This window comes from Cyprinus carpio, unplaced genomic scaffold (genome assembly GCF_018340385.1).
Source record: "Cyprinus carpio isolate SPL01 unplaced genomic scaffold, ASM1834038v1 S000006675, whole genome shotgun sequence".
Lineage (NCBI taxonomy): Eukaryota > Metazoa > Chordata > Actinopteri > Cypriniformes > Cyprinidae > Cyprinus > Cyprinus carpio.
The window spans coordinates 1,837,298-1,863,478 of NW_024879293.1; the positions used below are offsets into that span (position 1 = coordinate 1,837,298).

Consider the following 26,181-nt stretch of genomic DNA (forward strand, 5'->3'; position numbering starts at 1 on the left):
CTGAAAGAAGCTTTTGTTCCTCAGTTTTTTCTGCTTCAGTGGCACTAACAGTCCTTAATGTTAACATTATAAGGGTCTAATACTGATTAATGAGCTTGTTTTCTCACCTGAACTCTTGACAGTGTATGTGACTGAGGTCTTGAGTTGATCTCTCTGAGTAACATTGCATCTCCACTCTCTGTTGTGATCTTCATTCAGGAGTGTTATATTCAGAGTGATGATACAGGGATCTGATGAGGATGATATCTGATATCTGGAGTCTGTCATCAGTTTAACACCAGCCTGATTCACCCAGAACAGCTCAATTCTCTCAGAACGGATCAAATCATCACAAGAGACTCGAGGATATGAATACAGCTGACAGAAGAGAGTCACAGAGAGACCTGCACTGATCTCAGTCTGTGAGACTGAAACACACAATAACACACACATCACACACTCTTTAATCATCAGGAGAGATTAAATGAAGAATTTGTCATTTTTAAACTGATCACAGACAAGTTAAATTACCTTGAAGAACATGCAGATAAACACCAGCATCAGTTCCTTGTTTTTGCAGATAAACACCAGCATCAGTTCCTTGTTTTTTAATCTTCTTTTGAGATGTTGTTGATGTTCAGAGAGCAGTCAGACCCCAGACTCAGTCTCTCATGTCTCTGTGTGTCTGTCTTTCTTTTTTCCCTCCAGCGATCAGTTCAACTGCTGAATCTCTGAATCTGTTATAGAGCCATGTAGTTGAGTTGTAGCCAAGAGCATTATTACAGGACAGACTGACATTTTCACCAGAACTGATGAACACATGAGTCTCAGTCACTCCACTGGTACCTGAAACACAAGAACATCTGAGTGATCATTATGTTATATATTAATAAATAAAAAATATAAAACATACCAGCATAAAAAGCAGAAGGTTCAGATCCCAGTCTTTTTCTCCAGTTATTACAAACACACTCTCCAGAATAAACTCTTGTTCTTCATCAGAGGGCTAATCACAAAACACACTCTTCATATGAGAATAATTCAGAGATGTTTGAGAGTGAAACTGTCTAGTTTTAGTGCGTTCAGGAATAATGCAGTCTGTTCTGTATCAAAACACACAAGAATAAACTTATGGTGTTCAGATGAACTCTTTCTCAGACTGAGTCCACTGAATGTCTTGAAGAGAAAACACAGATTTCTTTACCTGTGAGAAGTGAAAGAGAGAGCGATCCATTCCCAGCAGACACAGATGACACTCAGACATTTTCTCTTTCTCTGTCTTTCTCTTCATGATTTGCTCTCAACTCTTTCTTTAAATACTCTCAGCTCCTCCTGTGGTTTTAAACTTCCTCTGATCTGACTGACCGAGTGTTTAGAGACTGCTAGAGCTGCACTATATGTCTGTGTGTAATGAAGACGTGCTGCTTTACATTGTGTGAAACATGTTCTTCAGTGTGAGAAAGTGCATTCTGTCAAAACACACATCTGCTCTGAACACAGTTTATAAACTATTCTTTCCTTCTTCACACGAGTGTTTCACTGATAGTTTTACTGATAGTGTTTTGAAATGATTAGCATCAGTTATATCTTGATACACAAGCAGTAGCTGCACACGAGCGTCAGTAAAGAAGACATTGACTGCTGGATATGTGTGCTGTGGCTCAGGAAAGTTGTTGCATCAGCTGCTGTTTAAAGCGCTTCAGAGATGATTTTTCCAGCGTGTAATGAACTCTTTCACAGACTCTGATGATACGTTTCAACAGTCATCAGCATCATAACTCCTGATAACCTGTTGTCAAGTATTATCAGTTCTGTGCTTCATTTAGTTTCATTTTCATTGACTTTGTTTCCTTTGTTCTAGTTGTTGTCAGTCTGTAGTTGTCATGGTTACTGAGATGACTGTGTTGTTCTGTTCAGGTGTTCATCATTAATTAACCTTTTGTTTGCTCTGTGTGTTTAAGTTCCCCTTGTTTCAGTTCTAGTGATGCAAAGTCCGATTTATTTCCGTGAACCGGTTCTTTCTGGACAGATCGGCTCATTGAACGGTTCAAAAAGCTGATTCATCGGTGTTCCTGATGTCATCAAGCAATAAACGTCTCTACACATTTCTTTTTTAGTGACTCAGTGCAGTGTTGTATCAATGAAAAATTAAAATAAGTCATTGTGTCAACACATAATGAAACATTCAATAAATAAAGTTATTTGAGTGAAATCATATTGCTGAGTATTACCATATAATTAATTTAAGTTACTGGTGTTTGTGGTCACAGTTTCATTCGCTGATCTTTATGTCAGAGTAGTGTGTTAGTTAACTATTTCTTGTGAGCTCATCTAAAGTGAGGACGATTATGCCCTGTAAAGCTTTTTATCCAACCTTAGATTTAAGGCTGTTTATATTTCTAATGTTCTGTATCTCTGTGTTTGTGTTTGTTTCCTTTATCCTGGTTTAGAAGATAACGATAAAGTATCGTACGGCAGGGTTTTTACAAAGGCATAAATGCTTTACAAGCAGGATAACTAGTCCATCACTTTAGATGAGCTCCCATACATAGTGAACTGACCACTGACTAAATGCTTTTATAACTACCTGAAATTTACTACATTTACTTACCATTTCTTGTGAGACTTTATGATCATCTGGCAACTCCTAAATAACTGTGGTTGATTAATGCTATACTTTATTGAGAAATGCCGAAATTGATTCATGAATTAAAAGTATGATAATACAATTATTACACACATTATAAGATATGCTTTTAAATCAAGAATGTAAAACATTATTATCTGAGTTTATCAACTGCTTATTTATGTCTATTAATGCTTTATAAATGATGGAATTATCTTTTACTAAATGCTTAATTAATGATCAATAAGGGGCAAGATTATTATAAAGTGGTTCATATATATATTATAATATATATGTACAATAAGCGCTTTTCAGCCTCTTTTCAAGATCACAGGACTCAGAGCACTATATATATATATCTAATATATATATATATATTATATATATATATATATATATCTGTATATATGTTCTTTATATGTGTTGTGTGTGTGTGTGGTGGTGTGTGTTGTGGTGGCCAATGATTTACAACACTAGAGTTTTCACCAGCTATAAAAGCGGCTTTATGTCAGTCCATTTTCAATCTTTTGCGTAGTGTGTCCAGTGGGAAAGCTAACATTTCCAAGCATGCTTTTGCCATAATTTAATATCAGCGGAAATTTTGGTTGATCACACAGCCAGTTCTCCCCACAGAGATCTTGATCTGATGGCATCATCAGTCCGTCAGGAATGACCACGAAGCAAACAGACACAAACTGAGGACAGTTTTCAATCCGAAGAACTGTGGCAACATCTCCAAGACACTGTCAGAGAAACCGTCCCTGCAAAGGCTTTACACGTACTGTTAACAGTGTTTTGGCACTTTTGTAAAATGCTTTAATAAATAATTATATATATATTAGATATATATATTATATATATATATATATATAGATATAGATATATATATAATCTATAGTACAGACCAAAAGTTTGGAAACATTATCTATTTTGATGTTTTGAAAGAAGTTCTTTGCTCATCAAGCCTGCTATTTGACAAAAATACAGAAAAAATGTAATATTGTGATATATTATTACAATTAAAATAATTGTTTTAAATTTATTATACTTTAAATATCATTTAGTCTTATGATGATGCAAAGCTGAATTGTTAGGATTCATTATCACATGATCCTTTAGAAATCCTTCTAATATGATGACTTCATATCAAGTTGGAAACAGTTCTGCGATGCTTAATATTTTCAAGAAGAACATGTGATACTTTTTAGGATACTTTGATGCAAATAAAAAAAAAAAAAAAAGAAGCTATGTTTTTAAAATATAATATTTTGTAATAAGAAATATACACTACTGGTCAGTAGATTTGGGGTCAAGTAATTTTTTTTTATTTCTTTTTTTTTTTACATAAAATCAATACTTTTATTCAGGCGAAGGATGTGTTAGAATTGATAAAAAGTGGATAGTAAAGAAAAATATTATTAGAATATATATTCTATTAGAAACTTTTTTTTTATTTTGAATAAATGCAGTTCTTTTTAACCTTTTATTCATCAATATATTAGACAGCAGAACTGTTTCCAACACTCATAATAAATCCAGATAATTAGAAAGAATTTCTAAATGATCATGTGAGTAGACTGGATGTTACATGTGACCTGAAGGCTGGAGTAATGATGCTGAAAATTCAGCTTTGCATCACAGGAAAAATTATTTTTTTAAAGTATATTCAAATAGAACAACTATATGTATTTAAAGTTGTAATATAATATTTCACTCATATTACTGTTTTTCTGTATTTTTGATCAAAATAAATGCAGGCATATTTATTTATTATCAATTAACTTCTAATAACTAAATTATCTCAACATTAGGTGTGAGCATCCTTTGCGTTAAAAGGTTTCAGGTAGCTTTGCAGGAAGGTTTCTTGAAGTGTCTTGGAGACGTAGACGTTGGCACAGTTCTTCTGGATTGAAACTGTCCTCAGTTTGTTCTGTTCTTCGTGTCATTCCTGACAGACTGATGAGACTCCAATCAGATCTCTGTGTGGATCACTGACTGTTGTCAGACAAAAATCTCACTGGATTATTACAATTAATGGCTAAATGAATGCTTGGAAATGTAAACTGATATTTCCTGACACACTACAGCAAGAGATGAAATAACTGACTTAAAACCATTTTTTGCTGCTGAAAACATTTGTTGTTCTAATAATTTTAGCCACCACTGTATATATGTATATATATGCGCGTGTGTTTGTGTGTGTGTGTGTGTGTGTGTATGTGTGTAAAGATAACAAGAAAATAAGGAACGTTGTTTACTTTCCACTGTATATAACTCCAAACAAGCACTACAACTAAAAATGTAATTTAGGTGCAGTTTTTACAGTCCCACTCTTCTGCAGTGGTGTGGGACAGACACACAATTGGGGTGGTACCAGTTATTGCAGTTGCTGCACTGCACCATCACCTCTTCGTTGTGTGAGGTCCTGCAGATGCAGTGAACCTCCACCTGAAGTTTGGTCCTGTCAGGCTTTGCTTGCATACATTGGTATGTGAACACTGGAGCCTTTCTGTTCTTTAAAGCTCTATACAGTGTGCGTCGCATGTTTCTTTCCTGAAACTGGCACTCCTCTGGTTTGACTCCATCACACCAAAACAGTTTGCAAAGGCCAGTGCAAACACATCCACAACTGATGGATGACTGCTGCATTTGTACGGAAGGCCTTCTGATTTGAAAATGGGGTGCTTGTGGACGAATCAACCAAGATATTTTTTGCTCTGTCTGCTTGGTGATGTTAGTGTTTAAGCTGTCATATATGCAGACCTCATTAGGTTCACAGAAAATGTTGCTGGCTGTGATCCAGTGGTTGTCATTTATGTTAATGACTTGCACAAAGGGTGTCTGTGGTTTACCAACCAAACCGTCTTGGTGAAGATTCTGATACAGTAGGCAGGACTGAAACCCATCTATATAAGGGAACTTCTGACGAATGTAAAACGAAGCTGCATCCACGTCATCGCTGCTGAGCCAGGTTTGAGGGTGCAGGATGCTTATCATTTCTTCTTGCTTGATAACTGCTTCTTTCATCAACTTAGTGGCTTGGCTCATTTCCTTTGGGGGAATTATGTCTCCAAAGAGGTCCATGGGACTTTTGGCCTTTGGGCTCTTTGTGTGTTCCTACCTGCAAAAAAAAATGATCTCTATGAAATTTCAGTCAGGTTTCAGGCCCCATCATAGCACAGAAACTGCACTTGTTAAAATTACAAATGACTTACTTCTTGCATCAGACCAAGGCTGCATCTCATTGCTAGTTTTACTTGATCTTAGGCTGCATTCGACACCATAGATCACGACATACTCATAGATAGATTACAAAACTATACAGGTATCCAAGGGCAGGCTTTAAGATGGTTAGATTAGGTTATAAAACTATACAGGTATCCAAGGGCAGGCTTTAAAGTCATCTCTTTATCACCAGTAAAATATGGAGTGCCACAAGGATCTGTCCTAGGTCCTCTGCTATTTTCAATATACATGGTGCCCTTGGTAATATCATTAGAAAATACGGGATTAGTTTCCACTTGTATGCTGATGATACTCAACTATATATCTCAACAAGACCAGGTGAAACTTCTAAATTATCTAAGCTAACAGAGTGTGTTAAAAATGTAAAAGATTGGATGACCAATAATTTTCTCCTATTAAATTCAGATAAGACAGAGATATTACGTATTGGACCACAAAACGTTACACAGAATCTCGTAGATTTACAATTTGCAATTAGACGGATGTACTGTTACTTCCTCTACTGTCAAAAATCTGGGTGTTATATTAGACAGGTAACTTGTCTTTTGAAAATCATATTTCCCATGTTACAAAAACAGCATTCTTCCATCTTGCCAAGCTACGAAACATGTTACCTGTTCCTGATGCAGAAAAGCTAGTTCATGCATTCATGACCTCTAGACTGGACTATTGTAATGCACTTCTAGGTGGTTGTCCTGCATCCTCAATAAACAAGCTACAGGTAGTCCAAAATGCAACGGCTAGAGTCCTTACAGGTCAAGAAAATATGATCATATTACCCCAATAATACAGTCTATGAACTGGCTACCTATTAAGTTCCGTATCAGTTACAAAATATTATTACTTACTTATAAGGCCCTTAATGGCTTAGCTCCTGCGTGCCTAACTAGTCTTCTACCACGCTACACAACCCATCACGCTCCCTAAGGTCACAAAAACGCTGGACTTTTCATAGTACCTAGGATAGCAAAGTCCACTAAAGGAGGTAGAGCTTTTTCGCATTTGGCTCCCAAACTCTGGAAGAGCCTTCCTGATAATGTTCGGGGTTCAGACACACTTTCTCTGTTTAAATCTAGATTAAAAACACACCTCTTTTCCAAGCATTCAAATAATGCATCTCATAAATTTTGGACTGCAGTTATATCTGATCAAATGTGCATTATTATTCTTTAGCTTGGGTTAAACTAATTAATTTTACTTGGCTGGAACAGCAGCTACGCTAATTATGTCTCTATTTGTTTCTCTGTTTGTGCTGGGATTTACATGCTGGGATTTATACAAGCTCCAGTCTGGATCCAGAACACCTGAGAAGAGATGATGCCAACCCCTCAGAGGACCTCAGATGATGCTAATTATGTGTCTATTTGTTTAACTACCACATTTTGCTATAAGTTTGATTGCATAATTGCTGTTAAGAGTGTTAATCGTCTCTTTGTTTACGTTCTTTTATTGATTTTTTTCCAAACATTTCTGCCGTATACACATAAACTGACAGTCATCACTGATAAGCTACTACTTAATATTGTAGAAACTTAATTTTCTGTAAAGTTGCTTTGCAATGATTTGTATCGTAAAAAGCGCTATACAAATAAACTTGAATTGAATTGAACTTGAATTTTTCTCCCTTTCTATGAGAATACTAATACAAATAATAAGTAATTAGTTTAGAAGGATGTAGTGACAACTGAATATTACTGCTTAATAATACTTTTCAAAACCCAACTACAGCTTACAATGATTTAAGTGATTACTAGAGGATTATCATGTTATTCACTTTAGAATACTTATCCAAATAATTAGAAATTTATTCTGAATAATTTGATAATAATTCAATCATTACTAGTGGGCTACCTAGACCTTCACATTAGAATTAATCATACATTATGCATTATTCACATTGGGGAAGTCGTGGCCTAAGGGTTAGAGATTCGGACTCTTAATCCAAAAGGTTGTGAGTTCGAGTCTCGGGCAGGCAGGAATTGTAGGTGGGGGTAGTGAATGTACAGTGCTCTCTCCACCCTCAGTACTTGAGCAAGGCACCGAACCCCCAACTGCTCCCCGGGCGCCGCAGCATAAATGATACCCACTGCTCCAACTGTGTGTTCACTGCTGTGTGTGTGTGCACTTTGCATAGGTTAAATGCAGAGCACGAATTCTGAGTATGGGACACCATACTTGGCTGTATGTCAAGTACTTAATTATGAACCTGTATACAGTAGTTCTTAGTAGTTCTTGGGTATGTGTGAAAAAAATAGTAGTTATTGATTAGCTGATAGTAAAGCACCAGTTTCAACTGAGCACTATTACTTACTAAATCTTTAGTCAGAGATTCTTGGTAGTTAAAAGTAGTTACTACAGTGTTAATAGTGCATTACTCATTTGTTCCTGTTTAGTTATTCTGAGGCTTTACACATATTTTTAATTTGTCAAACTATTGTGATTGTAAGAGCGCATAAAAAAGACAGCACAGTCAAGTTCACCTTCAAAACTTCTTTTGGCTGTCTGTCGTTGGGTCTTCTGCTGCCACTGAGGGTGATTGTCTTTGAGTAGAAGGTGTGCTTGTTGACCCTGGGGCTGCAGACACCTGCTTTATTTCAGGAAATGCATTAGAATCTAAAAATATCTTTGAAATGTTTTTGTTCTTGGTTAAGTAATGCACCCAAATGTGCTTCATGTTACCTTTGTTCTTTTGAAATTGAATGGCTTGTTGATGGAGGTAACATACACTCCTCTCCTACTTTGCTTTCGTTGCCTCCACTTCTCCTTCAGGATGCGGTGTTTCTATGTAATTAAACATATAGTAGTTCTTCTATTATATATTTGTACAAGTTAATTTGTGTGGTAAAGACATTCTTTAACATTTGTATGTATCATAAATTTTTACATATTTCTTGATAAATTTGTTAGAAATACAGATTTATCCTTTTATTTAGGCTAAGTAATATGCTCTGTGCATGCTCATTTTCTATTTTTAACTGTTTTAAATTCATTTTAAATAAGTCAATTTTTAAATCTTTTTTTTAAAAAAATTTTATTTTTTTTTTTTTTATCATGATTATTTTACTTTCTTTTATGTAAAGCACTTTGAATTACCATTGTGTACGAAATGTGCTATATAAATAAACTTGCCTTGCCTTGCCTTGCCTTGTGTGTTTATTTTACTTTCTTTTATGTAAAGCGCTGAGGAAACTGTTATGTAGTCTACTTACAAAAGTTACAGATACTTTTTAAAAGCCTTGGTATTTCTGGCCAAATGTCATGGTGATGAGCTAATAAGATTGTTTGTTGTTGTTGTTGTTGTTTGCATTACAACAAGGTGGTGAACACAGTTGGGCAGATGCAGAGATGAAAAATGCATCCTTAAGTCTGTTTTACAAGATGAGTAATTTCTTGTATATCTGTATTTTGTGATATATTAACGTGTGTGAAGCATAGCACTTACCAATACACATTGAAATACAAACCCAATTCCAAAAAAAGTTGGGACACTGTACAAATTGTGAGTAAAAAAGGAATGGAATAATTTACAAATCTCATAAACTTATATTTTATTCACAATAGAATATAGATAACATATCAAATGTTGAAAATGAAACATTTTGAAATGTCATGCCAAATATTGGCTCATTTTGGATTTCATGAGAGCTACACCATTCCAAAAAAGTTGGGACAGGTAGCAATAAGAGGCCCGGAAAAGTTGAATGTACATATAAGAAACAGTTGGGAGGACGATTTTGCAACTTATTAGTTCAATTGGCAACATGATTGGGTATAAAAAGGAGCCTCTCAGAGTGACAGTGTCTCTCAGAAGTCAAGATGGGCAGAGGATCACCAATTCCCCCAATGCTGCGGCGAAAAAGTAGAAGTCAAATATCAGAAAGGAGTTTCTCAGATAAAAATTGCAAAGAGTTTGAAGTTATCATCATCTACAGTGCATAATATCATCCAAAGATTCAGAGAATTTGGAACAATCTCTGTGTGTAAGGGTCAAGGCCGGAAAACCTTATTGGATGATTTTGATAATCTGGAACAATGTCTGTGTTTAATGGTATACAGGAATGCTACTGTAATGGAAATCACAACATGGGCTCAGGAATACTTCCAGAAAACATTGTCGTGAAACACAATCCACCGTGCCATTCGCCGTTGCCGGCTAAAACACTATAGGTCAAAAAAGAAGCCATATCTAAACATGATCCAGAAGCACAGGCGTTTTTCTCTGGGCCAAGGCTCCTTTAAAATGGACTGTGGCAAAGTGGAAAACTGTTCTGTGGTCAGACGAATCAAAATTTGAAGTTCTTTTTGGAAAACTGGGACGCCATGTCATCCGGACTAAAGAGGACAAGGACATCCCAAGTTGTTATCAGCGCTCAGTTCAGAAGCTTGCATCTCTGATGGTATGGGGTTGCATGAGTGCGTGTGGCATGGGCAGCTTACACATCTGGAAAGGCACCATCAATACTGAAAGGTGTATCCAAGTTCTAGAACAACATATGCTCCCATCCAGACGTCATCTCTTTGATGGAAAACCTTGCATTTTCCAACGTGACAATGCCAGACCACATACTGCATCAATTACAACATCATGGCTGCGTAGAAGAATGATCCGGGTACTGAAATGGCCAGCCTGCAGTCCAGATCTTTCACTCATAGAAAACATTTGGCGCATCATAAGAGGAAGATGCGACAAAGAAGACCTAAGACAGTTGAGCAACTAGAAGCTTGTATTAGACAAGAATGGGACAACATTCCTATTCCTAAACTTGAGCAACTTGTCTCCTCAGTCCCCAGACGTTTGCAGACTGTTATAAAAAGAAGAGGGGATGCCACACAGTGGTAAACATGGCCTTGTCCCAACTTTTTTAAGATGTGTTGATGCAATGAAATTTAAAATCAACTTATTTTTCCCTTAAAATTATACATTTTCTCAGTTTAAACATTTGATATGTCATCTATGTTGTATTCTGAATAAAATATTGAAATTTGAAACTTCCAATTCTTTACTTCTTTGGTGGAATATGTCAATGCTTTTCTTTGACCAAAGAATCACACCCTTTGAATGAAGGATCACCTTCTGGATAACCTCATTCAGTTCATCTTTTTTTTTCTTCTACCATCATCTGGAGATTGAGAGTTTCATTCTTATGTTTCCTGTCCCTCATTCATTGTCTCCATGAAATGGATTTGAGAACATCTGGCGATGGTGCCTCATCTCGACAGCCAGACTCAAACACTCAGTTGCTTCAGGTTTTCCATTTTCTTGAGATAGAGTGCCCTTGGTAGTGTTGTTTGCAATTGCTGACTTATATCCTTTTGGTCATCAGCTCTTACAGGTCGTCTTTGCAGCTCTGTTTTACTGTGCACTAACATGTCACCTTTGAAGGACACCTGTGCTTTAAGCGAGTTCTTACTGTGAACAACAACATCAACTTCTACTGGGCAGTCAGTGAACAAGCAGTAGCCAGAGCATTTAAAAACAGGTGAGTTCCGGGTTGATCCTTGTTTTTTAACCCTGTGGCCTGTAAAAGCAAAACTGCAATGCAGATGGATTGTGCGGATGCCTGAAAGAGATAATGTTTGTCCACTGCAATCCCTTGAAGTGATCCTTTTTTTGTTTTTTCCTTAGTTTTTTCCAGGCTGCTTGAGGAATAAAAAAAAAGGAAGGTGGAGCAGGAACCCTCAGTGTGAAAAATTCATCTTCTTTGTCTATAATGACATCATCGTCACTAACACTCCAACTGTCAATGTCTTCCACCTTCAGATCTATCTTCTGGATCTAAAAGAGAAATATTAATAATAGAAAGACAAATATTTTATTATTTTATATAATATAATTTCATTTGTGTTTCAACACCAGTGGAAATTTTTAAAAAACACATAGTAGTAAATGTGTACAAGTTAACATGTAAGTAATATGATATCATCCCTTACATCTTTCTCCTGCAGGTCAATTTTCATTTCCTTTGTAGTGTTCACTGTTACCGTTTTCTTTTCTTTTAATAAGTCATTCTTCCTCATATGTTCTTTTTCATCTTCCTTTTGAAATGTTGTAATTTCTTGTCTATGTTGTCATTTCTGAGGTGTCCTTGAGCAAGGCACCGAACCCCCAACTGCTCCCCGGGCGCCGCAGCATAAGTGTGTGTTCACGGTGTGTGTGTTCACTGCTGTGTGTGTGCACTTTGGATGGGTTAAAAGCAGAGCACGAATTCTGAGTATGGGTCATCATACTTGGCTATATGTCACGTCACTTTCACTAACTTCTTCTTCCTTTACAGCTTTAATCTCTGGTGCATCTTCCTCTCCATCTTCCTCTTGTAGCACTGTCTTTACATCCTTTAAGGCCTCTTTCTTAACATCCATCTGCCCAAAGTCTTTATGTTTTTCAGATTCTTTCCCTCTTCTGCTTTTAAATCATCCTCATCTTATATGATTTTCTTTTTTAGTGTGTTCTTTTTCATTTTCTTTTTGAGAATCACTCATGTCTTGTGTGACTTCTTTCACTTGTGCTCCTTCAATCTTTGGTGCATCTTCCTCGGTTTGGACCTTTTTCACATATTTGTCTTTGTATGCCCTTTTAACTGATATCTATTTGGGAATATATTTGGTAAACCCAAAAATGTGCAGAACTTGTGGTCATGCAGAAGGCATTCCCCTGTTTTCTGCTCAGATGATGACTTCTGAAGCTCTTGGATGTGTTTGAAAATGCCCTCAAAGGATAAATATGTTTTTCTGGTCTGTAAAACCAAAATTATATTTTTATTTTATTTTTTGTTTGGTTTATTTTTTATTGAGAATTGTGTTTTACATACATACATTCTACTACACAGTAGTAATTACATTTCAAGCTTATAACTTAATGTAATGTAAAAATTGCTAAATTAGTTTAATTAAAATAAAAGCTTTATACTACAGTCCTTACCTTTCCAAATGTTTTGAAGTCAATTCTATAAAATGGAAATAAAACACGCAATGCTTTTGTTCACTTAAATACTGAACACCTGTTTAATATTGCTCTGTTCACATAACCAACTGCATACATTACCAATTGTACACGTTGCTATACTCTGCAAACTACATTTAAACTACTTTGCATAATGACAATACACTTGAATGTAATCTAATATAATCTGTAGTCATATTCTCATGACACAAATAAAAATGTTCTTATTCATCAATAAAGAAGCACTAAATGTTAATCAAAAGCAAGCACAACACAGTCACATATATTTGAAAAAGCAAAAACATTTTCAGTTTATGATCAAGTCAGTTTTGCTCAATAACAATTAGGCCATATGTTTTAACACTTATATATTTAATAACATTTAAACGTGAAAAGAACATTTTCAAAACGAAAGGTATTCGTATCTCAAAAGACAAAGTGAAAAATAAGGCACAGTCATCGTTTAAATAATTTAACTTACACCGTTTCTCATTTGAACAAAGCTAGATATTAGCTCCGCTCTAGCACAAAGCCACGTGATTAAGTCATGAATTGCACTTGATGAATTGAATGATCACAGTGTGTTTGTAAAATACAAAAGTGAATGTTTTGCGTATTCTACTGGATATTAACAGATGGATGATTAAGATTGCCTAATTTTATTTCACATTTACTTATTAAGATTAACTAGCAAAATTATAATAAAGGATTTAAGGTTCAAGGATAGGCTACATATTGTATAACAACCCCAATCTAATTATTTATTATTATTTAGTAATTTTATTTTAAATGATTTAAGGTTCAAGGATAGGCTACATATTGTATAACAACCCCAATCTACTTATTTATATATATTCATTCTTTTTGTGTGTCATACATATTGAAGTTTATTGTCAATACTTGAAAAAGAATGTGGATTATGTAGATAATAAGGCTAGACAAGTGAACACATTGTGTAAGTACATATAAATTGAAGAAAAATAAGTTAGCAAAAATGGAGAAATAAAACTCCATACAACATAGTTTCACTTGAATGCCTGACAGCTGAATATTTTTTTGTTTATGAATGTTTTTATTGGTTCAGGGCATGTCATAGAAAATTACTGCAGTAACGCAACATTGAAGACATGACAACACTGACCGGAATCCTTGTTATCCAACACATATTAGATATAAGTTTTAGATAATTTAATACATTGATGAATGACTATTTTTTTGTAAAGTTTGATTATTGTTTACTTTCCCATAACAAGATTTCATAAAATGCAGCAGTTAACTAACAATGAAGTCATGACAAGGATGTATGGATGCCTGTTGTTGCTTTAGTTGTCACATCCACTGCTTCTCTGTGCTGCTGTCCATGGTTCTGAAGCTCCGCAGCTTCTCATCCTCATTCCCACTCAAACTAAGAATGACGTCAGAGCTGCTGCCTCCTTGATAGGGATAGCAAGTTAGATTTTTTTATCACTTTCTGGTGATTTTTTATGTCTATTTTGCATAAATATGCACTGTCATCATTGTGTTTTTGTGCAGCAAAGTCACAAGTCAAAAGTAAAGACTAAAGACACTAAAACACACATAAGAGTAAAGGAGAAATACCAAAGTGTTGAGCCAAACATAAAACATAAAGATAGTCAAGATCTAAACTTGGTTTGTTTGGTTACCCCAAAGCCAGGTAAACATATCAAATCTAATATTAATAAAAATAAACAAAAACTAAATGACTAAAAAACTTTTAAACCACTAAAAAACTTTACTAGTAAGAATTGCATTTCTGATATGTGCAATTGGAACTAGTAAGAAATCAATTGTTGATAACAACAACTGAATATGAATGGCAGCCTATGGTGATGTTTAACTACTGAAAATACAATTACAGACATCAAGAATGATATTTTTTACTAGTTTAAATTTGATTCCTGATATCAAGAATTAGCATTTTTACTAGTGAAAACTGAATTGGTGATATCAATAATTCATATCCTGTGAATGAATAAAAGTCAAATTGGCTTGCCATAAATTCCACTACAACAAGGACAGCTAGTAATTGAAAAGCAAATATGGATGAATGCTATTAAATAATACTGGTCATGATTTGGCAAGAAATTATTGAAGAATGAAGCAGTAAAGCAATATGAAAACAACAGTGGTACCTGGGGAGGTGAAGAACAAGAATCTGTTGGAGTTTGCAGAAAACAATTTGATATCCTTTTTTTTTTAAAGTCATTCTTTAATAATTGCATGCCAAATACATGAAAAATGCTGTTTTTCACTACTTTTTCAGATTTGAAAATTAATATTATTTTTTTGAAATCAAATTGCTTTCTGCAAACTCCACCAGACTCATATTCTACATGTCCCCAAGAACCACTGTGGTGATTTTCATATCATTTTACCGCATCATTCTTTAATAATTTCATGCCAAGATCATGAAAAATGCTATCCTTTTCACTATACACTCATATTTGAAAATTCATACAAAATGTAAATCAAATTGTTTTCTACAAACTCCACCAGTCTCTTGTTCTACATGTCCCCAAGTACCACTGTGGGGATTTTCATATCATTTTACTGTATCATTCTTCAATAATCTCATGCAAAAATCATGGAAAATGATAGCTTATTCACAATATATATATATATATATATATATATATATATATATATATATATATATATATATATATATATATACAGCAAAGAAAGATGACAATCACAACAGTGGTACGTGGGAACATGAAGAACAAGAGTCTGGTGGAGATTGCAGAAAATAATGTGATTTGAATTCTTAATACATTTTTCAAATCTGACTGTATAGTGAAATATATAGCATTTTTCATGATTTTGGCATGCAATTATTAAAGAATGATACAGTAAAATGATATGAAAATCACAACAGTGGTACGTTGGGACATGCAGAACAAGATTCTGGTGGAGATTGCAGAAAACAATTAGATTTTTTTTTTATGAATTTTCAAATCTAACAAAGTAGTGAAAAAGATAACATTTTTCATGTATTTGGAATGCAATTATTAAAGAATGACACAGTAAAATAATTTGAAAATGACCACAGTCATACTTGGGGACATGTAGAACAAGAGTCTGGTGGAGTTTGTAGAAAACAATTTGATTTTGATTTTTTTTATAAATTTTCAAATATGACTGTATTGTGAACATGCTAGCATTTGTCATGATTTTGGCATGCAATTATTAAGTAATGATACAGTACATTTACATGAAAATCACAACACTGGTTCTTGGGGATGTGTAGAACAAGTGTGTGGTGGAGTTTGCAGAAAACAATTTGATTTTGATTTTTTATGAATTTTCAATATTTGACTATAGAGTGAAAAAGGTACCATTTTTCATGATTTTGGCATGCCATTATTAAAGAATGATACAATAAAATGATATGAAAATCACCACAGTGGTATGTGGGGACATGTAGAACAAGAGTCTGGTGGAGATTGCAGAAAAGAATTTGATTTTAATTCTTAATTAATTTTCAATATGCGTGTATAATAGTGACAAAGATAGCATTTTTCATTTTAGCATTCAGTTACTAAAAAATAATACAGTAAAATGATATAAAAATGACCACAGTCGTACTTGGGGACATGTAGAATAAGAGTCTTGTGGAGTTTGTAGAAAACAATTTGATTTAGAATTTTTATGAATTTTCAAATAAGACTGTATTGTGAATAAGCTATCATTTTCCATGATTTTGGCATGAAATTATTGAAGAATGATACAGTAAAATGATATGAAAATCCCCACAGTGGTACTTGGGAACATGTAGAACAAGAGTCTGGTGGAGTTTGTAGAAAACAATTTGATTTAGATTTTTTATGAATTTTCAAATGACTGTATTGTGAATAAGCTATCAGTTTCCATGATTTTGGCATGAAATTATTAAAGAATGATACTGTAAAATTATATGAAAATCACCACAGTGGTTCTTGGGGACATGTAGAATAAGAGTCTGGTGGAGTTTACAGAAAACAATTTGATTTTATTTATTTATTTTTTTTAATCTGAAAAAGTAGTGAAAAACAGCATTTTTCATGTATTTGGCATGCAATTATTAAAGAATGACACAGTAAAATGATATGAAAATGACCACAGTCGTACTTGGGGACATGTAGAAGAAGAGTCTGGTAGAGTTTGTAGAAAACAATTTGATTTAGATTTTTTATAAATTTTCAAACAAGACTGTATTGAGAATAAGCTATCATTTTCCATGATTTTAGCATGAAATTTTTAAAGAGAGATACAGTAAAATGATATGAAAATCACCACAGTGGTACTTGGGGACATGTAGAATAAGAGTTTGGTGGAGTTTGTAGAAAACAATTTGATTTAGATTGTTTATGAATTGTCTAATATGACTGTATTGTGAATAAGCTATCATTTTCCATGATTTTGGCATGAAATTATTAAAGAATGATATGGTGAAATGATATGAAAGTCACCAAAGTGGTACATGGGGACATGTAGAATAAGAGTCTGGTGGAGTTTGCAGAAAAAAATTTGATTTTTATATATATATATATATATATATATATATATATATATATATATATATATATATATATTTTTTTTTTTTTTTTATTTTTAAATCTGAAAAAGTAGTGAAAAACAGCATTTTTCATGTATTTGGCATGCAATTATTAAAAAATGACACAGTTATATGATATGAAAATGACCACAGACGTACTTGGGTACATGTAGAACAAGAGTCTGGTGGAGATTGCAGAAAACAATTTGATTTGGATTTTTTTTATGAATTTTCAAATCTGACTGTATAGTGAAAAAGCATTTTTCATGATTTGGCATGCAATTATTAAAAAATGATATCGTAAAATCATATGAAAATCCTCACAGTGGTTCTTGGGGACATGTAGAATAAGAGTCTGGTGGAGATTGCAGAAAACAATTTGATTTTATTTTTTATGAATTTTCAAATCTGACTGTATAGTGAAAAAGATAGGATCTTTCATGATTTTGGCATGCAATTATTAAAGAATGATAGAGTAAAATGATATAAAAATCACCACAGTGGTACATGGGCACATGTAGAACAAGAATCTGGTGGAGATTGCAGAAAACAATTAGATTTTTTTTTTTTTTACGGAATTTTCAAAATTTGAGTGTACTGTGAAAAAGATAGCATTTTTCATGATTTTGGCATGCAATTATTAAAGAATGATAGAGTAAAATGATATGAAAATCACCACAGTGGTACGTGGGTACATGTAGAACAAGAGTCTTGTGGAGATTGCAGAAAACAATTTGATTTTAATTTTTTTATGAATTTTTAAATCTGACTGTATAGTGAAAAAGAAAGCATTTTTCATGAGTTTAGCATGCAATTATTAAAGAATGATACAGTAAAATGATATGAAAATAACCACAGTGGTACGTGGGGTCATGTACAATAAGAGTCTGGTGGAGTTTGCTGAAAACAATTTGATTTTAATTTTTTTATGATTTTTTTTATTTTTGTTTATTTTGTTCCTGATTTTGGAATGCAATTACTAAAGAATGAAACAATGACATGGCAGTTTGTTTTTGTCCCTTTTAATATATATTTTTTTAATAATAATAATTTAGATTCTCTCCACATAAGCAGGATACACCATACAATAGCAGGTTCAGATTGAATGATAACATGCACTTATAACACTTAAAACGTGAATAAATTCCATCACAAGTCTTCCATGCTTTTTTATTTATAATGTTCTCCAAATTGGTGCAGTAGTCTTTTGTCTCCTGAAGAAAATGAATAAAATTTGGCTTGGATCCTGACCATTTCTTCTTGTGTATATGAAATTTTCCCAAAGTAATAAACAATTGTACAATAAAATTAAAATTATTATTATTATTGTTGTTATTTTCATTGGAATAATACATACATGTATCAAAATTATTTAATTTAAATAACATTTGTTTTCCTTCTAATGAAATTTTCCACATCCACCCAAAAATCTTTTGTGTATATACAATTACAAAACAGATGGACAATAGATTCTTTTTCCATTGAGCAAAAATCACATGAATAATCAATCTCTAACTTAAACCTCTTTAACTCACTTTTAGCTGGATATATACCATGTAAAATTTTAAATGTATCCTCCGTAATGAGACCTACACTTAAATATATTCTTCTCAGCCATGTCATCAATTGCCCTTAAGCGAAATCTCCTGCCATCCGTTGTCTGATTGGCATTTCGCAAGGATTCCTGGGTAGTTAAAGTGTGTGAAGCCTGCATTTATGCGGGCTTCGCGGAAGACCGCTTAAAGGGTACAAAGGAGGAGCTGCTGAGCACACTTCAGAGCGTTAAAATGCTGGATGGGACGGCCTACAGACTCGTAGACTCGGCGAGCACGCGCAATTTAAGTCCACGAGATCGAAAGTCCACATGAAGTGCGTCATTTGGGACAGGGCCAGAGACTAACCATGTAGTGGGTGCACGGCAGAGAGGGAGAGGGAGCGAGAGACCTTGCGTATGCATGCTAGTGTGCGTGTGTGCGAAGCGCATGTAAGACAGAGAGCATCCTGATTGGCCTGTTTCGGCAAATCAACCAATCAATTGTCAGTGTGGATGGGCTTTTATCTCTTCGCCCGAACCAAATTAATCAGTTATGTCTATCTAGAAACAGGAGCACCATGACAGAGGGAGAGTGCCAAAAACAAAAAAAGTATAAGACACATTTTACGGCAGACTACATGAAAAAGTTCACCCCTGTCTTATAAGTGTCAAACATAATGACAGTCTAGCTCGCTGCACTATTTGTAACAGCGACTTCAGCATTGCCCATGGTGTGTTAAATTATTGCAAAAGGCATGTTGAGGTGAGTTGACAAGTTTCATTTCATGTGCATATTATTCAGGCTAGTTGCCAAGGCTACATGAAAACAACAAACTGCTTAGACTTGTTTAAAATTGTAATGGAAAATAAATAAAAGCAGTTTACATAAATAGTATAAGCATCTTATATAAATAGTAAAAGTAATCTACATTTTTAAACATAATTAACAAATAATTGCATAGGCCTATAGCTTATAATAATAATATTTTTATGCTTTTATATCTTTTAGTAAAGTCATATTCTGTGGTAAAATGACATATCTCTTGGGGAGGGGTGGAGGTACTGGTCTCCTTATCTCAAAAGAATGGAAATTTGATCTTCAACCATCTCTTACAGGTAACAGTTCATTTGAATCACATACAATTACTATAACCCACCCTGTTAAAATCCACTTTGTGGTCATTTATTGTCCCCCAGGTCAACTGAGAAACTTCTTTGAGGAGTTGGATGTGTTACTAGCAAACTTTCCTTAGGATGGTACTCCTCTGGTACTGCTTGGTGACTTCAACATCCACCTAGATAATCCCCAGGCTGCTGACTGTTGCTCCATGGACAACACTTTAGTTGCTCCACTGCACACCTCAGACAACTTCCTCATAACTGCAAACCTCGCACTTACTCCTGAAGCGGCACACACTCCACCGCAGGTCACCTTTCGACGGAACCTACGCTCACTCTCTCCATCTCACCTATCCTCAATGGTTTCATCCTCACTTCCTTCAATCACTCAGTTTTCAGCTCTGGACACGAACAGTGCTACTGACACTCTTTGCTCCACTCTGACCTCTTGCTTGGACAACTTTTGCCCACTGTCATCCAGACCAGCACGCACCACCCCATCTGCCCCCTGGCTGTCCGATGTTCTCCGTGAACATCGCTCTAAACTCAGCGCTGCAGAGAGGAAATGGCCTAAATCAAGAAACTCTACCGACCTCAGTGTGTATCAGTCTCTCCTCTCTTCATTCTCTGCAAATGTCTTCACTGCTAAAACATCATACTACCACAACAAAATTAACAACTGTTCTGACTCTCGCACACTTTTCAAAACTTTCTCTTCTCTTCTTAGTCCACCTCCACCTTCATCGAGTCTTACAGCCGACGACTTTTTAGTTTTCTTCACAAACAAGACAAGAACAATCAGTGACCAATTCTCCACACCGCAGATGGATGATAACTTCATAACGACTAATACACACTCTCTCTCCTTCTTCTCTCCACTCTCAGAAATGGACGTTTCCAAACTTATCCTGTCCAGTCATCCTACTACTTGTACACTTGATCCTATTCCCGCTCACCTCCTTCAAGCGATTTCTTCTTCAGTAATACCTTCACTTACTCACATTATCAACACCTCTCTTCACTCTGGTACAGTTTCCTCAGCATTTAAGCAGGCTCGGGTAAGCCCACTGCTTAAGAAACCATCTCTAAATCCAGCACTTCTAGAAAACTACAGACCAGTATTCTATACAGGTATCCAAGGGCAGGCTTTAAGATGGTTTAGATCCTACCTGTCTGATCGCTACCATTTTGTTTATTTAAATGGGGAGTCATCTCATTTATCACCAGTAAAATATGGAGTGCCACAAGGATCTGTCCTAGGTCCTCTGCTATTTTCAATATACATGTTGCCCCTTGGTAATATTAGAAAATACGGGATTAGTTTCCACTGTTATGCTGATGATACTCAACTATATATCTCAATGAGACCAGATGAAACTTCTAAATTATCTAAGCTAACAGAGTGTGTTAAAAATGTAAAAGATTGGATGACCAATAATTTTCTCCTATTAAATTCAGATAAGACTTACACAGATATTACTTATTGGTCCAAAAAACATTACACAGAATCTCGTAGATTACAATTTGCAATTAGACGGATGTACTGTTACTTCCTCTACTGTCAAAAATCTGGATGTTATATTAGACAGTAACTTTGTCTTTTGAAAACCATATTTCCCATGTTACAAAAACAGCATTCTTCCATCTTAGAAACATTGCCAAGCTACGAAACGTTACTTGTTTTCTGATGCAGAAAAGCTAGTTCATGCGTTCATGACCTCTAGACTGGACTATTGTAATGCACTGCTAGCTGGTTGTCCTGCATCCTCAATAACCAAGCTACAGGTAGTCCAAAATGCAGCGGCTAGAGTCCTTACCAGGTCAAGAAAAATATGATCATATTACCCCAATTTTTACAGTCAATGCACTGGCTACCTATTAAGTTCCGTATCAATTACAAAATATTATTACTTATTTATAAGGCCCTTAATGGTCTTAGCTCCTGCGTACCTAACTAGTCTTCTACCACGCTACAATCCATCACGCTCCCTTAGGTCACAAAAACGCTGGACTTTTGGTTATACCTAGATAGCAAAGTCCACTAAAGGAGGTAGAGTTTCTTTTTTTTTTTCGCATTTGGCTCCCAAACTCTGGAATAGCCTTCCTGATAATGTTTGGGGTTCAGACACACTTTCTCTGTTTAAATCTAGATCAAAAAATACACCTCTTTGGCCAAGCATTCAAATAATGCATCTCATAATTTTGGACTGCAGTTATATCTGATCAAATGCGCATTAATGTTCTTTTAGCTTGGGTTAATCTAATTAATTTTACTTGGCTGGAACTGCAGCTACGCTAATTAGGTCTCTGTTTGTTTTTCTCTGTTCTTGGCCACGGGATTTACATCCCGTGGTAACTAGGATTTACACAAGCTCCAGTCTGGATCTAGAAACACCTGAGAAGAGATGATGCCAACCCCTTAGATGATCTCAGATGATGCTAACCCAGAGACAACATACAGAACTACCACATTTTGCTATATATTTGATTGCATAATTGCTGTTAATAGTGTTAATCATCTGTTTGTTTACGTCTTTTATTGATTTTTCCAAACATTTCTGCCATATGCACATAAAGTGACAGTCATCACTGAAAACTTAATTTTCTGTAAATCTGCTTTGCAATGATTTGTATCATAAAAAGCGCTATACAAATAAACTTTAATTGAATTGAATTAAACTGTTACATGGGATGACCATTCCTTAATAACTATTTATGGGTCCTTCCGGCATTCCAGAACTTTCCGAACCAGATTTTCTCTGAATGTTTGTGTGGTGGGTTTGAAGAGTTTCCTGGCAACCCACTCTTTAGAGTGTTTGGGAAACACAACCGAGGTACACCTAAAAAGAAAAAAGACATTCACATTACAGTACAATATATTACCAATCTAATACTTACAATTAAGTGTACTGGAGAATCAATAGTCTGTCAACATTTATTCTTTGTAGAAAGCTGTATCAATTTATTTATTATGCTAAACTAAAATAAAAATAATCTGAAGACAGTTTAGGGGGCACTGTTGGCTTACATAGTAGGTGAATGAAAAACTACAAAAGTAAATGGTGACCCATTGGTTTCCCACACTTTTAAAATTGTATTGTCTTGTTAAAATAGTATTGTTCACTCTAACAAAGAAATTTATGTAGGTTTGCAACAAACTCAGGGCAAGTAAATAATGAATTTTCCCTTTTGGGCGAACTATCCTTTATCTACTGACAACACTACATGATTTTTATTAACAGGTTTGGGAGGAGCACGTCAATACTTAGCAGCCTAATTAGCACAGGTGGAGCACACTTAAGATAATCAACACTAGGGTATAAATACAGCTGACTTACCTCTATCCATTGACGGTTTATCAGCATCTTGGTTCGCTTGTATAGCACCATGTCCCAAAGCCAAAGCTCTTCGTCCGAAGACCCATCAAGCTCTCCTCTGGTCCCATCGCCGCAACCAGCCAGCTCTAAGGCCACTCCTCCTCGGCGTGGCACTCCAATCGAGCCCCAGGCTCCAACTCGCGGGCGCGGCGAGGCGCGAGCAGCCACTCATCTCCCAAGATGATTAGGCCTAGGCTTGCCATCTCCACCTGTGGTGAGAATGGTGGTCTACTCGGTGTTGTCCTACTGCTCGGCCAGGCCTACAATTCCGCCAAAAGAAAAGTGGACGGTGTCGAGTCTGAGGCAAGCACTGGTCAAATCCGACGCCCAGCCTTCACGCAAGTTGAATAAGGCAGAATTATATGACTTGTATACAAATCTGCAACTTACTAACATCTCTCCAGAGTCCACCCCAATTCCAAAGAAGAGCAAAAATATAGGAAAACTTACAGATATGCCTCGCTGTACTCCACCGTCCTCCTCCGGCGCAAGGCCTAGCTCCCCAGCATCTATCAAAGCCACGGCAACAGGCCATCATCAGCAAGCCTGGACCACACCCCCCGGATCCAGCCGCCGCAAGGGTGCATGCAACATCGGCCGCAGCCCAGCCTCTCACCTCGACTTCCATTTCAACAACGCAGGGGGCCGTAGCTCAAAGAAGCACTTGGCCGCCTCCACCGCCGATCACAGCCCCGCTGCATGCAACTTTAAATCCAGACCTCACAGCCCAAGCAAGCGCTTGGTCGAACTGGCTGTCTAATACAGCCCCAGCCCCGCCGCCCGCTCCTTCCAGCTTTTGGTCCACGGCTCAATGCGCTTGACCGTACTGGCCACAATACACAGCCACGCCGCCTGCTCCTTCCAGCTTTGGGCCCGCGGCTCAAGTAAGCGCTTGGCCGAACTGGCCACAAAACACAGCCCCGCCGGCCGCTCCTTCCAGCTTTGGGTCTGCAGCTCAAGCAAGCGCTTGGCCGAACTGGCCACAAAACACAGCCCCACCGTCCGCTCCTTCCAGCTTTTGGTCCGCGGCTCAAGCAAGCGCTTGGCCGAACACTTGCTGTCAAACACAGCCCCGGCCCCAGTCGCCTTCACCACTCTCCTTCAAGCGGAATCCCAATACTCACTCTTCACTGCTACACCAATGCCCGCCCCATCAAACGCCGTCACCTCTGAACCTCCACAAGTGGCTCACAAAATCCAAGCGCAGATATTAGCAGAAATTCAGGATGCTGGCTCCAGAGGCGGACCAATTCCCTACTCCAGTACCTCATTATTCAGAATTAATATTCCCGTAACCCACCCGTTTAAACCCTTCCTCGATGCATCACTCAACACTATCCTCCAAGCAGTTTCTCCTAGAACCCTCCAGTCATACGTGACGGCATGGAGATGCTTTAAAGCATTCCACCTCTCATGTCAACATACTGTTTCCTGTTCCCCGATTTTTCCATACTTTCAATCACCTCATTCATATCCTTTCTCAACAGGGTTAAAGGTCTCCAGGTCGGGTCCATCAAAGGTTACCTGAGTGGCCAGTTTTTCCACAAAGTGATGTTCAGCGCTCCCTCGCCTAAAATTAACAATTCTCAAACCTCCCTTCTGATTAGGGGAATCCAGCAATCCCAACCCATCTGTCCTGACTCCAGGCAACCCATAACATTAGACATTCTCACAAAATGTATCCACACTCTCCGCACAGGTTACCAGCCTCTCAGTACAGCCCGTACTCTCGACGCCATGTTTATACTAGCTTTTTACGGTTTTTCTTAGATGCTCTGAACTCACCATCTCTTCTAAATTCAATCCAAAAATCAACCCCCACCATCTCAGACCTAACCATACTTGATAGTGAAATGATTTCATTCTTAATCAAACAAAGCAAGATGGACCAAGCCAAGAAAGGTCATTCTATCAACATTTTCAATCTCTCTTCTCTAATCCAACCATACCAGTCCATCTTTGAGTACCTCCGCCTTAGAAATTCTCAGACTCAATTCCCCCACGAACCACTATTTTTAGACGACTCCAAAAAACCGTCACTCGCTTCTGGTTCCAAAAACATCTCAAATCCGTCCTGCCATTATCGGGTGTCCCAGCAGAAAATTTCTCTAGCCACTCTTTTCGCATTGGGGCAGCAACATCAGCAGCCCAAAAAGGCCTCTCCAAACAGCAGATCCAAACTCTAGGAGGATGGTCTTCAGAAGCTTATCAAAGCTACATTATAACCAATCAGTTTCACATTAAAGAAGCCCACCAAATCCTCATCGGTCACCACTTAAGTAATCACTCCATATAAAAAAAAAAAAAAAACCTACACTGTCTGGCCAAATACTGACCATTCAACTTTACCTTTCCGTCTTACAGTCGGCGAGGCTTACCCATTCGACGCCACGAGTATTGAGCTCCCATCAGACGTCGTCGAGAGCCTCCCGCCTAGACAACTTACTTTTTCATCCTATGGTCAACAAAGGCTTACCTATCCGTTGCTGTGAGTATTGAGCTCCCATCGGATGTCGGCAAGAGCCTCCCGACCACACAACCTTACCTTTCCCTCCTACGATCAGCAAGGCTTACCTGTTCAATATCTTGAGTATTAGCTCCTATCGTGGACGTCAGCGAGAGCCTCCAGCTAGACAACCTTACCTTGTCCTTTCTGCGGTTGGCGCGAGACTTACCCATTCGATGCCTTGGGTATTGAGCTCCCATCGGACGTCGGTTAGAGTCTCCTAGCCACATAAACTTTACTTTCTCCTGCAACAGGTCGGAGAGGCTTACCCCGTTTGATGCCTTGAGTATTGAGCT

At 36.6% G+C, this 26,181-nt stretch overlaps 1 pseudogene; it reads right to left on the bottom strand.

Moving 5' to 3' along the window:
• The window catches only part of LOC109092172, a 1,055,107-nt pseudogene extending 1,042,896 nt beyond the window's left edge, over positions 1-12,211 (bottom strand).
• Positions 12,212-26,181: the final 13,970 nt, after the last annotated feature.